This window comes from Quercus robur, chromosome 4 (genome assembly GCF_932294415.1).
Source record: "Quercus robur chromosome 4, dhQueRobu3.1, whole genome shotgun sequence".
In the NCBI taxonomy this organism is placed as follows: domain Eukaryota; kingdom Viridiplantae; phylum Streptophyta; class Magnoliopsida; order Fagales; family Fagaceae; genus Quercus; species Quercus robur.
This window is the reverse complement of record NC_065537.1, coordinates 74,217,401-74,235,854: the sequence shown is the minus strand read 5'-3', so window position 1 is coordinate 74,235,854 and position 18,454 is coordinate 74,217,401. Positions and strand designations below refer to the sequence as shown.

Genomic DNA, 18,454 nt, shown 5'->3' with positions numbered 1-18,454 from the left:
TTATTTATTGTATTTTTAAGTAATAAACAAAAGGAATTGGATATGGCTATTCATAAAAAATCAATCAAAATAGATAATCCTTCAAGGAAAAAGAAAATGAGTTTGTTGAGTTTTAATAATCTTATCAACATTGGATAACACCAACCATATGTTCTCCAAAGATAATGTGAATTTTTATAGTTAATTGTCATTGTCCAACATAATGTGAATAACCCCAAATGATTTGATTCATTATTTCTATCAAGACAGATTGACCTCTTTTGTCACAACTAAACTTGTTTAACTTATACTAACTTCGTCACACACGCTGTGCACGTGCGATAAGGCTTTTTATTTATTTATTTTGAGTTTAATATAATTTTTCAATTTGAATTTATCTATTGTTAGTGAGGTTATTGTTAAGAAATTAAAATTTAAGATTTCGAAAATGAGTAAACTGCTGGGTTTAGTGTGTGCTAGTTTTAGGAACAAAAATGTATCAGTGCGTAGATATATTTAAATAGAGAGTGTGTGCTAATTTTTAAGAAAAAAGTTTCTCTAGTAGTTTTTTTGTTTTTGAATTGCAATTTTAACCCTTTTTTTTTTTTTTTTAAGAATAAGGATTATCTAATTAGATTAAAGGTATTTTCGATATTTTTTGAAGTCATAACTAACTTTCTAAATCCTCTTAATGTATAAAGATAAATAAAATTCATTTCTTTCCAATATAAATTATAATTTAAACATAGAATTGAATAATTAGTTATGGCATTGAATTCTCCATTGAAATTTGAAACTCTAAGACCCCTTTTCCTTTCACCAAAAATAAAGAAAAAGGTCTCATTTCATTTTATCTTTTTTAGATTTGTATTTATAAATTTGGTGGAAACTCTTGTAATAAGAAATTTTAGATTTTATACTATAATTATATGAAATAAAATTTAAGTAGAATTTATATTCTAATAATAATTATAATTTATGTGCGTATAAAATATAAAAATATGTTAATCACTTTGGGTTATATTCTTTAAATAAGTTGACATGTGTCGTATTAGTGGCAACCTAAGACAATATATTTATTTTAATTCTAGTCACAAACCTGCACTATACATGAAAAAATTCAGCGATTTGTTTTTTTTTTTTTTCAAGTAAAAAATGAAAATAATAAATGAGGCTTATAAGGATTCGTTCCAAACCCTTCATAAAATGATTTGATTATTTTCTAACAAAGTATAGTTGATACAATATATTAGATTTTCTAAATTAAGTTATCAATATTTGTTATTTAAAAATGTTTTAAAATTTTCTATTTTTTTCTTCAAGAAAACATAATATATTTTACATTTAATTATTAAATAAGACTAAATATTTTATAAATAATATAATGTGTGATTAGAGTTTGTTTCTAATACTTTATACAGACAATTTATTCTTTATACGTCTTAAATGGTATAAAGAGTAAGATATTATAATTAAATCTATCACTTGTATTTTATAAAAAATAATCATCTTTTGCTTTTAAGGCGTGCAGCAGAAAGGTTCTTTACCACTATATGTGTGAATCAAATGTGAACCATAGGATGAATAAATAATTGCGCATAGTGGTGGATCCCAATTACACTACTAAAAACGCCAATTTAAGCTGCATTTCTTCAAAGCGCAGCTCCAGGATAGTAATTTGAGCCGCGTTTTTGTAAAATGCGGCTCCACCCCTTTTCTATAGTCACGTTTACCAAGGGTGGAGCCGCGCTTTGTTCGGCTAAGGCTGCGTTTTAGCTGGAAGCTCTTAAGCTGCGTTTTAAAATGCAGCTATAGGTCCCGAACCTATGCGCTGTGTAAAAACGCGGCTATAGGACAAAATAAACGCGGCTATAGAAAGATCTAGAGCCGCGTTTTTTGAAACGTAGCTCTAGGTCCTCGTAGGGGGCTATAGCCTCGCCGTATAGGCCGTGTTTGGAAACGCGGCTATAAAAACACAGCTATGGCCTATAGCTGAGTTTTTTATAGGCTATAGCTGCGTTTTGCAAATGCGGTTATAGCCCTCTTTTTTTGTAGTGGCAAGCACGGCCATTGCGCTTTTCCTTGAAACACAACAATTGAAAATTTGACTCTTTTCTTTTGTAGCTGTGCTGGTTCCTACTTCCTACCGACTATTATAAATTGAGTGAGAAAAGTAATTTCCCTAGTTTATCTTCGTCGGTTTAATATACAAAATTTCAGTTATAAACTAACCAACGTAGATGTTAGTATGTTAGAATGGCTGGTATTACTTAAAACATTATATATTCTTGGGTTAGCATTCCTGTAGTGTTTGTACATGCAAAGGAAGAAAGAAAGACTCTAGTGTTTACTTTTGAAAGGTTAAAAGATGACTTAAGTGCAATTGTTAATGCAGGTTCAATTAATTCAATTGATAAAATCTTTGATGATTGAATAAGAGATTTGAGATTTAATTTTTGTTACACCAAAAATCGATTGGTGTTTTAGTTTGATGATAAAGAGTTATCATTAAAAGTAGACGCTATAATTTAAAACTCTTTAAAAAAATAAAGTGCAATCATTAACAAATCATTTTAGAAAACTATCTAAAAAAAAGGTGCAATTCTTACAAACCATTTTAGAAAAGCTCTTTATCATTCAGAACACATGTTATAAGTTGAAACTCTATAAAAAAAAGTGCAATTGTTAACAAACTATTTTAAAAATTTTTTTAAAGATAAAGAAAAAAAGTAATTAATATTTTAATACTAATTATTTTTATTTTACATAAAAGTCATGTTAAAATTTTTTTTAAATAAGAGATTAACAATTGACTTAAAACTACGGTTAACAATATCTTTTAACTTATTTCAAAAAAAAAAAATATATATATATATATATATATATATCTTTTAACTTACGCTAGCCAGTGAAATATTGCTGACTTGCAACAGTAAAAATTAATAAATAAATGAGGACAAGGAAAGACAAAAGACTTACCCTTAACCAGCTGTAAGGCATATCCCTTTCCCCATTTGAGTGTTTACTTTTGAAAAACTGAATTTGATTTATGATCAACTTTGTCGGCCAGTGTAATTATTTTGCTGACTAGCAACAGTAATATGCTTTGTCGGCCACAATAATTCTTTTTTAGTCCAAGTAATATCTTTTTCTCCCTTTTAATAAGAGGGAAGTTTTGCCTTTTCTTTTTTTTTTTTTCTTTTTTTTTAAATAATATAATTTGTGGTTAGAATTTATTTTTAGTACTCTTTACAAATAATTTGTCCTCTATATGTCTTAAATAACATAAAAAATATGATATTATAATTAAATCTATCTCTTATATATATATATATATATTTTTAAATCATCTTTTGCTTTTAAGGCATGCAACATAAGGGTCTTTTACATCATATTGTTCATTTGGCTTGATTAATTTTGTTAATTTATTTTACTATTTAACTTATTTTTATTATTATTTATGAGATTTATTATATTTTTTAGTAATATTCATGAGTCTTATTATATTATTTCAATTAACTTTACCTTTATTTAGAATACTTTCACCAAAAAATTTTTATTTTCAACAAAATAAATGGGTGACAAGCAAATCAAGTGTGAACCATTGAATTGATTTCAACGGGATGATTGAATAATTGCGCATAGTGGTGGATCCCAAACTCGGTCATTGCCCCTTTTCCAGGAAACACAATAATTGAAAATTCAACTCTTTTCTTTTGTAGCTGTGCTATCAGTTGTGGTGGTTCTTACTTCCTACCAACTACTATAAAGTGAGTGAGAGAAGTAATTTCTCTAGTTTATCTTCGTCGGTTTAATATACAAATTTTCAGTTTTAAACTTACCAAATTAGATGTTAGTAGTTTATCATAAAAACTTAGATGTTTCCGATCAAAAAAAAAAACTTAGATGTTAGTATGTTAGAATGGTTGGTGCTACTTAAACCATTATGGGTTAGCATTCCTGTAGTGTTTGTACCTGCAAAGGAAGAAAGAAAGACCGCAGTGTTTACTTTTAAAATGTTAAAAAGATGACTTACATGCAATTGTTAACAGGTTTCAATTAATTTATTTGGCAAATTTTTTATGGTTGAATAAGAGATTTGAGATTTAATATCTATCTACACCAAAAATTGATTAATGTCTTGATCTGATAATAAAAAACTATCATCAAAAACTCATCTTCAGTAGCAAACGTCATAAATAAAAACTCTCTAAAAAAAATACAATAATTAACAAACCATTTTTAAAAAATTTTAAGAAAAAAATTAATATTTTGATTTTTTTTTTTCCATAAGAAATCATGTCAAAACTTTTTTAAAATAATAGATTAACGATTTACCTAAGAGTACCGGACGACAACATCTTTAACTTACGTTGGCGAGTGAATTACATTGCTGACTAGCAACAGTAAAAATTAATAAATAAATGAGGACAAGAAAAGAGAAAAGACTTACCTTTAACCAGCTGTAGGGCATTTTCCTTCCCCCTTTGAGTCTTTTTTTTTTTTTTTTTTTTTTTTTTGAGAGGTTCCCCTTTGAGTGTTTACTTTTGAAAAAGTGAAATTCGATTTATGATCAACTTTGTCGGTCAGTGTAATTATTTTGTTGACTAGCAATAGTAATTCTTTTTTAGTCCAAGTAATATATTTTCCCCCTTTTTAAAGAGGGGGCCTTAGGTTTAATGCGCAAGAGAAAGAACCTTAATGAGAGGGAATGCTGATTAACATTATTTACTATTTTTCAGTTGTTGTCCTTTCATCAAATCCATAATATTTACTTATTATATTTTTCATACTTGTATCTTTTCAGGAAATTAAAAATTAATATTTATATCATCAATTAAATGTTTAAATTTTAAATTTTTGTAATTTAAAAATATGTATAAAAAATAAATTTATGGATCAAATAGTAAATCATATTTGATTGGAAAAAAAATTTGATATATATGTTAAAAACATAAACAACATGTAATCTAATGGTTAATTTTTGTAATATGTAGTCACGTTAGTATTTTAGTAAGAATTGTAGTTATTGGAACTTTGTCCATTTAAAATTATTCATGTATATTATTTAAACAAATCAATTGACTTATTAGAAAAATGACAAAATTTAGTTACAAACTTAGTTAGCCAATGGCTACAACTGCACTCAATATCTTTTTATTAAATATGAATTTTGACAAATCCACTATGGATTACACTTTCTTCTTATATCTTTCATGTATGTAAAATTTCCAAAAGATTAAGTATCAATAGTTATATCATTAATTAAATGTTTAATTTCAAGTTTTGTAGTATAAAATTATGTACAAAAAATAAGTTTATAGATTGAATAATAAATAATAGGATAAACTTTGGCAACAAACTTTGTTATAGTCTTGGGGTAGAATTCCACTTACTATCTTTTTATTGAGTGTGAATTTTGACAAATCCACCTTTAAAGTACTTTTTTTTTTCATCTATCCTTTATGCTTACAAAATTTTTAGAAGATTAAATACCAATAGTTATGTCATCAATCAAAATTTAAATCTCAAATTTTGGCAGTATAAAATTATGCATAAAAGGTAAGTTTGTGGATAAAAAAGTAAATAACATTTGATTGGTACAAAATACATAACCATTTTTTTTAATGAAAGTTGTAGCTTTAGGCTAAAACTAAGTTAGTAGCCAAATTTTGTCCTAAATAATATTCGTATGGCATGAAATTTAAATTGCATATTAATTATGCTAAGCTCCCACTTTCTCCCATGGAGATAATATCAGTCTCACAAATCACAATTACAAATATGACGAAAAAAATAATTGCCAGTTCCTCAAATCCGTCATATGAAACTAAAAAGGTTCCATCATCAAAGTTATGATGTTTCACATTTCTATAAATATACCTGATAGTGTATGATTGATAACAAGCAACTAGCTTAAGCATATCTTGGGCCAAAATTGCTGCAAAACAAAGCGTAATCAGGGTGAGTTTGGTTTAGTTTTTTGTAAAAGTGCAAAATGAAAAAGTATATTTTCAAGAAGTTGAGTATTTGGTAAAAACTATTAAAAAATGCTTTTTGAAAAAGTTGAGTGTTTGGCTAGCACTTATAAAAGTGGTAGTTTGAGGGATAAATTACCAAAAAGGACAATGTATATATAATGGAGTTTATTTTTTTTATTTTTTTTTTTATGTGAGTTTGTTTCATACTTAAATCAACTACTTTATCATACTTAAATCAATTTTTCTCTTTCTAAAAAAATTACTTTTTTCTCACAAATATTAGCTAATAATAATCTACCACTTAAGATTTATTGTGAAAGTATTGTGATAGAAAATTGATATTGATTTTAATTTTAACATACTATTAAAATTATTTTTTTCTCTTTCTAAAAAAATTATTTTTTTCTCACCAATATTAGCTAATAATAACCTATCCCTTAAAATTTATTGTGAAAAAATTTTGATAACATTTCCTTCTTCTTTTTTCCCTCTTTTTTTATCCTCCACACACGGCAATTCTTTCTTTTTTTTTTTTTTTTTTCCTTTTTTCCCCTCTTTTTTTCTCCTCCATACACGTAACCTTTCTCTTTTCTTTTTTATCCTTCTTTCCTCCTTTTTTTTTTTTTCCGTACCATTCCTCCAAACTCCAGAACGTTCCAGAGCTCTCCTTTTTTTTTTTTTTTTTTTTCCTCTTAGCACTTCGTCTATTGGTTCTTGGTGGAATCGATAGCGTCCCACTCAGGTTTTGGCGACGTAGAATCCATCAGAGTGCGCGACGAAGATGAGGCGGTGGAGTTTGGAGACGGTGAGTGGCTGAGAGGGAAGGGCTTGGAGATCGAAAATGGGGTCGGAGTCGAAGGGTTTGATTGGGAGGGGTTCGCCGATTTGATCGAAGTAGAAGTTGGTGTTGTTGACACATTCGCCTTCAATTTCGTCTTGTAATTCTATCATTTCGCTATATTCTGATATTTTTTTGTTTTGCATTTTGGGGAATCCTAATTTGCAAGGGATTGTTTTTTTTTCCTTAGTTGATTTGGGAATTTGTTATAGATTTTTTTTGTGTTTGGATTTGGAAATTTGTTCGGAGAGCAGAGAGATGAGATGAGAGGAATGAGGGACAACGTGAGAACTAATGATTTATCAAGGGTAATTTGGTAATTTTTGAAAGAGCCCAACGGATAGCTTCAAAACGCGCATGGACTTTTTGTTTATGGACTTCCAGAGCTCCATAATTGGCTTGCGTGTTTTATGCCTTGGCCCAAAACGCAACTTTTATATAAAAGTTGCCTTTCTGCTGAACCAAACGGTAATTTCTATCCAGCTTTTAAACAAACATGCGTTTTAGCCCATAAAAGTTGAAACAAACAGGCACTCAGTCTGAGCTTCATCTTGATCAAATGTTCCTAATGTTATTTGAAACAGCAACAAAGAGATACCGAGTAGAACAATCAAATACAAGCAAATTATATAACAAGCTAAAAATTACAGAGAGCAATCCAACATCTAAGTAGAGAGCAACAAATTATGAATAGATGTTGAGGAACTATAGACACCAATAGAAAGCTTGGCATCAGCTCAAGTGGATCAAAAGCATTACAACTAAAATTAACGGCATATAACCAGTGGCATCATTAGGGTAGCGTATTTCTGCACCTTTAATAGTCAAGGTCTTGGGTCTGACATGTTGTGAGTATTAAAAATTGTGGAGATAAGGTCTTCTGTTGTTGTTCTTGGTTCTTTTTTTTCAATTGCCAAGTAAATAATGCTTCATTCCAAAAAAAGATGAAAAGGTACAATAAAAAACCAAAGCACAGGCAATGTGCTAAGGAACCATAAAAAACAACAAACTATTGAAAAAGGTCTTCTATTGTTTGACAAAACAATTAGCATAGGTACACCCATAAATCACTGACACTTATGAATTAAGGTCCCTTTTCTCCAACAACACAACAACGAAAAAAAAACTATACATTTCGGAAATATGTTTCTATAGATCTACAATCTTTATACCCCTCAGGAATCACAGGTCTTCAGATTACTCATCAATGGACATAAACTTCGAGGATATCTGGTACAACGTGATGCTGTGGCTAATGCAGACTATCATAAACCAGCAGTCTTACCCACCATGAATTTAACTCCAGAGTAACTACCACTCGCAAGTGTTTTTCTACATAATTTGAAACCCAAAGAGTAGTAATATATATTTGAGGACATAAAACCCAAAGATTAATCAGGTTTAATATGAATTAAGGGTTTGTTTGGTTAGAGGGGTGAAAAAGTGAGAGTATAGAAAATTGTGGGAAGATAAAAAAGTGGGAGAATAGAAAAGATTTTATTTTCTCTCTTTTTTATTTGGTTGGAAGTGGAAAATGGAGGGATGAAAAAAATGAGTTTGAATAAATTTACTCATATACTCTTGTTAAAGAATGTAGCCAAATTTAAAATAAATAAAAAAAGTGACAAATAACCACACAAAAAATAGCAATCACCCAAAATTTTTTATAAAAATAAAAAATATGTTCCAAAAAAAAATCACATCTAGTAAAAATAAAAATAAAATATCACGCCCAAGCCCTAAAAAATCAAAAGAAAAAAATTAGAAAAAAAAAAAAAAAGAGGCAATGTTAATGCCCAAGAAAAAAAAAAAAGTGACAACTGGCAATATGATTGCCCCCCAAAAAAAGGAGGCAATGCTGTTGCCCAAGGAAGAGAGAAGAAAGAAAAAAAAAACAACTTAAATTGAGGGTATTTGTGTAAAGTTTATCTCTCAGCATTTTTCCCTCCTTATTTTCCTCTCAAATTGGAAGGATAAAAAAAGGTGAGCCCAGAGGGAAAATTTCCCCCCTATTTTCACCCCAACCAAACATACCCTAAGGCTCCTCCTCTCAACAAATATATATATATATATATATATATATACACACACATATAATATTTATTAAGTTATTTGTGCGCATTTCAAAAATATATTTGTAGATTTGTGGGCCCGTTTGATAGAAAAGTTTGAGTAATATTGTTTGTATTTTTATAATATACGTGTGGATAAAAAAGTATATGTAAATACAAATAATGTTGTTTAAAAACTGAAAGCATGTGTTTAAGATGCTCTACTAAACGGCCATAATCTTTTTGCCCCTCCAGGATCACAAGTCTTTGGATTTTCTTATCAACGGACATAAACCTCATTGATATTTGGAACAAAGTGATGCTGTGGCTATTGGCTAATGCAGATTGTAGAAAATCACAACAGATTCTTACCCACCTTGAATTGAACGCCAGAATGGTCATCACTCCCAAAGGTTAAATTTTTAATTAAATGCCAAAGGGCAGTAATATAGCTTTGAGGAAATAAGAGTCATTTACAGAATTAGAACATTCTTTCAAAGTTGTTAAAAATGCTAAATACTATTTTTTTTAACATTTTTAGCACCTCAAATGATAAACATTGTCCTCCACCCTTCAATTTGCTCTATTCCAAAAACTGTCCATTTCAAATATTGGTTGGTAAGTTTTTCCTACTCCCCCAAATGATCCCTCAAGCTACAACTGTTCCTCTCTTTTATTCCCACATTATAGTATTAAGGACAGCATTTAAGATTGAAGTCAAATCAGTCAATATGACTCTGTTACAATGCTGTTACAACGTACATTTTTTCAAAGGGAACAACATTTGTTGGGTAGAAAGTTAACAAAGCTACCAGCCAGAAGGTTGATACACAAAATGAAAAAAAAATTATGAAGACCTTTTATACCAGTTCATATAATAAAGGCCATTTCCTAGTGCTAGTTCCTATAAGTGGGATTCTAGGAGGGGTGGCTATCCTCAAATACTTTCTAAGTGGCCGCTCACAAGAGTCAAATCACAATCTTATGCTTCGCAGCCTAGCACTTCACCATCCTTAAAGATCACTTCACACATATTTCCTTTCTAATTCAGTTGCCTTATTATTTATTTACTTTGGCAACAGCACTATGATCCCATTTTTAAAACATCTGGTCTTCAAATGATCCATCCAAAAATACAGTCCAATGTTTGAAATTGTTTAAACTAGTAAAGATAACCAGAAAAAACCTAATTATTGTACTTAAGAAAACTTTGCTGATTCATATGACACTCAATGAAGTACGATTCTTCCTCAAAGTTAATGAAGAAATCCAATGCTTCACATGTATATGTTTAGGTCATTACTAAGCTCGATGCCCTAAGGATTGGTGCCTTTCAGCAATAATTACTAAAAAATAGGGGTGCTACTGTATCACAATAAAGAGATAATTCTGGTGGAAGCAGAACAGAAGAAGGTAAAAGAAGAGAAGAAGATAGATTGTGTAGACACGTACATCATATGCTCACTAATCAATTGATGAATGCCATCAAGCCAAATCTAGGGATGGCTAAGGGTCTTAATGAAACATGGACAAGTTTTGATAAATATATCAAACAAAAACAGGAAAGCATAAAAGGAGATGATAATGACAAGATCCTAGGTCAGTAATGAGGAATTAGAAGGATTTAAATAAATACCATCAAAAAAGGAATGTACCTATTCAAACTCATATTGAGAAAGCCTAAGAGAAAGGAAAAAAATGGATTTACAAACCAACACACATAGAAACATTAGAAATTTACACAAGCAGCTGATGGGTCTTGAACCCACAACATCATCCTCCACCTAGAACTTTTAAGGGGAGGTGCAAATTGAGCTAGACCTCATTAGCATATATATGTGTGTGAAATAAATTTTATTGAAAAAAGTAGGGCTCTAAATAGTAGAGTCACAAAGCAACATATAATGATGATAGTGATCTCGATCAATTTGTTTCAGCTGTATAATAGTACTCAAAACCTCTAAACCAACAACGATGAAAAGGAGGATTCATGACAATATGTTTTGGATTTGTGTAAAATGAAACATCAGCTAGATACATAATGTGAAGGAAAATCCCATTTTATCATAGTTCCAATATCTTTTAAGGAAAATGATGAAATGTCTTCTTTACAAAATACCAAGAAGATGCTTACTCATGAAAGGTTCTTGGATATTGTTCACATAAATAACAAAGCACTAAGCAAATATGTCCTACCATCATTATGTATTCACGCAAAACAGCACCCAAACATGGCTGGCATATGATAGTGTAATACCAGCAGCAAAATAATTAAGGTGTTGTGAAACAATTTCCTCACGATTAAAAGAGAATAATCCTTAAAAAAAAAATAAAATAAAAAAACCTCGCTACTTCACAAGTCATATCCAATGATAGCCCAAAGAGCTTGAAGTGCATTCAACGCCCATATTGAGATCAATTTGAGGGAAAGATCCAATAGTTGCACTGCCACTTTCGTAAAGCCCATTAAGAAAATGATTTACAGAATAGAACTCTCCAAGCCTATACTTGGGTTGAAGAAAGAAGTTTGTCTCGTTCATATATTTTGGGCTTCGAACCGCTTATGGGCCCAGTCTTCCCCCACAGTAAATTGGGAATATTCCTCCAACTCAGCTTCTTTAACTGACCATGCCACGTCATCAATAATAGTCATATTAGAATTTTACTGTTAATGAGAAAGGCAAGGCAACCGTTATTTCCTGTTCCCACGAGATTTCTTTATGGACAAAATTTAGTTCCTTCATTTTCACAATAATAAGAAAACCATTATTTATTTTTATTTGTTCCTAAAGTGATGTGGTGTTTCCTACCCACTATTAAAAAGATAAAGACCTTATGTAATTGGATATGGATTCAGATCCTCTAGATTTTCTAGGGTACTCTACCAAATAGATTTCTTTAAATCTTAACCATTCTTTAATGATTTAATGGTCTAGATTCTGCCATGTCAGCATTCCACTAACAATAATCTTAATTGTTTTGTTTGTAACATTATTTTATTATTTTAAGAATATTATTAGTGGAATGCTGACATGACAGAATCTAGACCATTAAATCATTAAAAAGTGGTTAGGATTTAAGAAAATCTACTGATAGAGTTTCCTAGGAAATCTAGAGGATCTGAATCCAATTGGATATATAACACCACTGAGTTTTAAAATATCTTAGTTATACAAAACACCACCTCCATTTGACAAGAAGGAACTTATCTCGTAACTCTGTCATTTGTTGAATTTATTTCCTTCAATAAATTTTGTTTATCATGTAAATATTTTTAATTAATTTTTTTTTTATAAATTGTGTTTAAGAAATAAATAAAATAAGATATGAAAATAAGCTCATCCAATCAAGTATTAAGTTTCATGTCAGAGGTTCTCAATATTGGATGGTCATGGTAGTTATAATCTCATCAAAACTTTTTTTTTTTTTTTTTGATAAATCTAAAATTTCATTCAACAAAGCAAGTAACAGAGTCTTTCATCCAAGTATACCAAACAAATTGGAAGAGTTATGTCACAACAAATATAAGTACATTGCTATTAACAAAGTTAACTAACTTAGCTAAAGCATGAGATATTGCATTTTCAAAGTATTGTTGGACTTACTCAACTGGTATTTCCTTGGGTTAGCGTTGTGAAGTAAATTCAATCTGGGTCAAGGTTTTTTAGAAATCTCACTTGCACATCTTATACTTGGGCTTCAGATCCACTCAGAGCCCACTTTTAAAACGAACTTGTCTTCCCTTCTTGTTTTTCTTATTGGGTCATGACTACAAGCCCATTTATATTATTTTTTTTGAATTGTTATAGCTCATTATATTTTAGCCCCAAAGAATTAATACCTTGTTACACCCTAAAGAATTAATATATGATATATTATTAAATAGTAATAAGTTGTACTGTTCAAGAACTTGGGCCAAGTGTAGGAATGAGTAATATACAAAGGGCTGTTAGTAGGGTCAATGGAGCCGCATGGTCCATTAAGGAAACTGCTCGAAGGCTCATTAAAATAATGTGAAATATACAACCACCCAAAAAAAGGAAGAAATAGTCTCGAACGAGAGTAGCATCTTTGTAGTGTGGTGTTTATTACACACTCATTTACACAACTGTACACATGAAATTTGCACTAAAATTGTGACTTGAAGTCATGATTTTAGTGCAAAGTTTGCTTATGTATACAATTGTGTGCAAGAGTTTGTGTAACAACAATTACCCATCTTGATAAGGATAATAAACAATAGAGAGGTCGTGGAGATATGGAGCTGCAAAAATGATGGCAAACCACAACAAAATCTATAATAGTTTAGATGATTATGAAGCATATTACGTACGTAGGTTGCGTTGTGTTAACTTGATTAGTAAACGGGATGTAGTAGGATTAAGGGATTTTAAGATAATTATTAAATAAGTCAAGTTAGGACTGATGAATATAATAGGGTACTTCTGCTTCAAGACAACTCAAACACAAACATGACCCCGTCCACCAACAAAACTTTATTTATTCTTTATTTAAAAAAAAAAAAAACCCTTTAATAATCTCTATTAGGAAGGACATTAAAAATAATAATTAATCATTATATTTGAATCTCAATTTCACAAATGCCGAGGTAACATACAAGTTAGAACAAAATAGTAACATGTTAGAACCTTGAAGTTTGATGAGCACCCTATCATAGTTTAACAAAATAGTAACATCTTCCGTTAGTACTAATCACGCTCACTACTAAAATTCTTGCTCTAATTCAACTTCTCTTAGCTAATGAGTTTGGATTGCGCATCTTGTTGCAAGGCCAACTTTAGCCTTCATTTTAGGCTTTGCATATTTTTCAATCGCTTCCTATAATTAGTCTATTTCAAGGCCTGCATGCAGAAACTGGGATAAAATGCAAGGGTATTATACTTTTTTTTCCTTCTGGATAATAAAAATTGAATGAGCAATAATGGTCCTTGAAGTGCTTGTTATTACTTACTAGACTTAGACCATTGTGTAAATGTAAACTTTATCTAGAGCACCAAAACATGATAAAGCTTCCAAATGTGCACAAAAAAATTAAGGTGGTGTTCAAAAACAAAGCCTAAGCATCACAATAAGTTTACAAGAATGATGATGAAAATTTTAAGTTAAAAATCAGTAAACAAACCTGAATACATATTTGAGTCCCTGCCCTGACTAGGAAGCTCCACAGAATTAATGGTCGTTAAGAGCCAACAAGAAGATCTACAAAGAAAAAGAAAAGATACTACGGATTAGAACTTTTGGTAAAGGAGCACATGGATTTTGAATAGAAGTTTGCAAAGAACTGAAAGTTTCTCCTTCACTTGCAATGCTTAGAAACTTAAACATAGGGAAAGAAGAGTGAGTTTAACCAAGAAAGGAAAAGTAATGCACTTCTACAGGGTTAAACATCTTCGCTTGATTTGGAAGATGTTTCTTCACTCAGATAGGCCGTACTAAGAGATAAACGTGTCAACCTTTTTTTATCCGTTACTTGCCTGCATGGTTATGCTTTCAATTGGAGGATCAAATGCTAATTATTCTTACCTTCTAATAATGTTTTGCTTACATATTATGTACAACAATTCTTAATATTAATATTATTATAGTTGTTTTTCTTTTCCTTTTTGCTTTCCCCTACCGACATCTTCCCCGCACACTTTCTGTGGAAAAAGTAAAAACATTCCAAAAATATTCAATAGTATAGAAGGAGATTTTGCACATCTCAGGCATGGGCTTCAGGTCCACTGAGATTGATTACGATACAGACAACTTCTTTTTTCTTTTTCTTTTTTTTTTTCTTTTTTTTTGTGTGTTTTTCTTATTGGGCCGTGACAATGAGTCCATTTGTATTATATTTTGTAATTTTTATGGGCTCAGATATTATGGAGTATTAATATCTCACCAATCATTTTAGAAGTTGGGCCGGAGTGTAAGAGTGGGTGATGTATAATAGGCTTTGGTGAGTTTTTTTACTTTGGATCACTAGAGTCCCAATGGTCCATTAAGGAAATTGCTTGAAGGTCCACTAAATTTTGCTAATGAAGGATTGCCAATTAGCGAGTTAGAAAGCAATTCTGAGTTTTTTTTTTGGAGTAAACAATAATATTTATTAGAACACACGAAAATAATGATAATAATGTTTTAAATCTAATCTATATCTTGCATCAACAGAGGGTGATGGTTTAATCTATTATCTAGGACCTTTTTCTTAACGTTGTTTTTTTTTTTTTTTTTTTTTAATTTATTTTTATGTTACCCATAATTGCAAAATTTACTAAATTCTGAAGCTGAGACTCGTACTTTTATTGATGTCAGGAACGATACATGAGTCATCAATTTGAGCATTATATGACCTACTCAGGACAAAACAATCAACAAAATTCAAAAACTGTGTTCAATACCATGGACACTGATAGACCTTCTATGCAACATGAAAGCAGCATCAGCATGGAAGAGGATATTAAGATAGATGGGGATGTTCTATCTGTGAGTCATTCAAATGTGTGTGCGCATGCATGTGTGTGGTTAAGTGTAAAAAAGTTTGAGATTTTAATGGTGGTTTAGTTGATAAAATTATATGGCTTTGTATTTTCAATATGATAAATATAAGAATGTAATATTTGACTACTCACATTTGATTTTTTTATATATTGTTCTAACGTCTAATCACACCCTATATAATTTTAGTTTGATTTAATCTAATCTCTTTTAGCTATATTCAAGGAACGAGAGTTGAGAAATCTTAGGTCAACAGCCAGCTTTCCCAGTTTCTTTCAGGCACCATTGTAGTAGCATAAGACTATAAAATTCTTGATGTGAAAAAGAGAGTTGGTTAGTTCCTACTGGTGACGAAAGCAACCATGGCAAGAGGAGTGACTTGCTGAACCTATGAACTGTTTGTAGTTAGGAGGAAAAAGAAAAGTAGCAACATTTCCTCTGGTTAGGACTTCAAATCTTCATGTCCACCAATACCAAAATCTTGAAGAGAGTCTATGAGCCCAAATCCATCCATAGACAGTGTGTTTGTTGCATTTGATGATGTTATTTGGATTAAACTGGGCATATGAAATATAAAATATATCATTCCTAAGTTGAAAATAAGAAAATATACAATATTTCATTCCCTTACCCCCACTTTAGTAAAATAAGATAAATAAATGCACTATTTTTATTTTCTGAAATGCATTGATAAATTCACTTTTGATCATGGATATTTACATTCAAATGCTATGGAAATCAACAATTTTTTAAGATGGGATATAACTCAGCGTTATCAAGCACCAAAATTTGCCAAGATTGGTTTGTCAAATTGAAGAAGAAATTCTTTAACAAGAGAAGGATTTGTTCAGAAATGCTTTTCTATTTTTAAAACAATGATAAATCAAAGCAATAGTTTGAAATAAATGAGCTAGCCCCTATTTAGTTCATTATCTGTTCATTATGGATTTTATTCATTCCATGACTTGCAAGCCCACTTATTTCTCATTAGAACTACTGCTTCAATTTTTTAAAATTCAACATAAGAATTGCACTTCTATAAGCTTCTGTTAGAAAATTAAAGGATTTTACCTAGGACTAATCAGAAGAAACATATCGGTAGATGTGTCTCTAAAAATCTCGAGGATGTTACATCACTGGATTGCTCAAATTCATTCATCAGTTGATGAGATACCAAACCCATCCACACCCAAACAAGGGCATTTACTGGTGGTGAGTTGAGAAATCCGAAACATTTGCCTTGCTCATGGGCTGCACAAAATAAAATATTAGGACTAGTGATGGTAAGGAAAATTTTTAGCGAGTACTACCAAAAAGTTAAGCTGATGTCTATCATTTCTTAACCTTTTTCAAATAAATAAATAAATAAATAAGGAAAAAGATTCAAAGGATTTGAAACTTGGAAGTGCATAAATGAAGGGTTAGTCTAGCATAAACTAGGATGGAGTACTTGGTGAGCTTTGGAATGCTACCACCACCAATACTCTTTCGATGATATGATAAGTTTCTCCTGAATTTCCCAGCCTCCTCTTGTCAAGCATATGCCAAGGTTTAGAAAATATAATTTGAATTCAAGAATTATGTGCAAAAGGAACAAAATTATTATCTCAAAACATTTGCTTGATATTTCACAAAGAAATAATGAAGAAGAAATTTCAAGATCCTGGTTCATACTTGATATTTTTTTCTGAAGGAAATGATTTCCTTTTAATCAAATTTCAATAGAAGCACACATAATAAAGCAGAAGAATTGCCGACCACTTCCTGATTTTGTATGGGCTTGTTCTTGTTTCAGCCTTTCATACCTACTCATGTCAGATAAATTTGATTATCCAAAATAGTGAAGGAAGCTGGAAAGTGTTCTAATTCATCATAATTAACATCAGTTAAACTATCCAATAATAGAAGGTACTAAATCAATTTGAGAACTAAATGGTTTTAGTCGAACATTTATGTACCTGACTCTAATATTTAAATGATGCCAAGTGAATGAAGAAAACAGCAAATGAGGACTCTTTCTACACTTTCAGCCGCATGATCACTTCATCATCAACTAATATACTGAAGAAAATGGGCATTCTTGCTCCATTCTTTGCCCTTCTTCTTAATAGAACCATTCCTTCAACAAAGGACAACACCTAAAAAGTGCTTGATCTCAAGGCAGAAACAGATTAGGACACTGTTCTTCAGCCAACCCTTCATCAAGTAGTAACACTTTTTCAGATATATTTATTAACAAAAAAACTTATATTTATATAAAATTGAATGGAATGTACCTAACTGTAAAACAGCAGCTTGGGTTAAATTGGAATTTTAGCTCCTAAAATGAATTACTCATCTATATGTATGCAGGGGATGTGATCAATGTTGCGTCACTTTTTTCCCTTCTTTTTTTGGTATCATTTCATCATCAAAGGAAATACAAGTACAATGACAACAAGTTAATTCAATAAATGTACACTTGAGCGCACACAGGTACAAGGAAAAGAATTAGCGGATAAGATGAACAATGGAGAGCAATCGAAAAGTATCAAAAAAAGTATGAAGTTAGGAATATTCAGAAGACATCCAAACAAACTCACATGGAAGACAATCAAGTTCTCAAGGTGTCATGAACTCACAATCACACTTGATATCCTATAAAATGCCTAAAGGATATCTTTTCTTTCAAATCTAGGAGCTGGAATCGGAGCTATGAGGGACCATTCTCTACATTATTCTTCATTACAATACAGTACATAGGGCAGTCCAACCTTGAAGAAAACAGAACATGCTGGCAGGACATACATATTTGCGGCTCATTGAATGTACATTTAGCTCTTTGAAAATATTGATTGAAAGAGATGCATTTGGTAGGTTTATAATCTTTGTATTCATCAATGGGATGATTTAAAGCAATAATGACTTATGCATTTGTCAGAGGCTTAAAACTTTGCAAAGTTGACAAAGACTTAAAAAGCATTTATGATGATAGGTTCAAAGTTTATAACAACAAACACAATTCAGTTGAACAAACCTAACAATCACAAGGCATCTCTAGACTTGATCTGTCATGGAACAAGAATCTCAGTTATCTTTGGGCTAGCTTTCCCCCCACTGCCTCTGGC

The 18,454-nt window shown here is 30.8% G+C and overlaps 2 long non-coding RNA genes across 3 annotated transcripts; both read right to left on the bottom strand.

Moving 5' to 3' along the window:
• Positions 1-11,039: 11,039 nt before the first annotated feature.
• LOC126723703 (uncharacterized) lies at positions 11,040-14,368 on the bottom strand. Of its 2 annotated transcripts, XR_007654424.1 has the most exons (3): positions 14,241-14,368; positions 13,993-14,069; positions 11,040-11,514 (listed from the first exon to the last, which is right to left on the bottom strand). It is a non-coding gene; the product is annotated as an uncharacterized LOC126723703 (long non-coding RNA). The 2 variants fall into 2 exon arrangements; XR_007654425.1 differs by lacking the exon at positions 14,241-14,368 and having other exon boundaries at positions 11,040-11,471; positions 13,993-14,221.
• A 728-nt stretch (positions 14,369-15,096) lies between these two features.
• Positions 15,097-17,299, bottom strand: LOC126723702 (uncharacterized). The gene is made up of 3 exons (XR_007654423.1): positions 17,022-17,299; positions 16,419-16,598; positions 15,097-15,904 (listed from the first exon to the last, which is right to left on the bottom strand). It is a non-coding gene; the product is annotated as an uncharacterized LOC126723702 (long non-coding RNA).
• Positions 17,300-18,454: the final 1,155 nt, after the last annotated feature.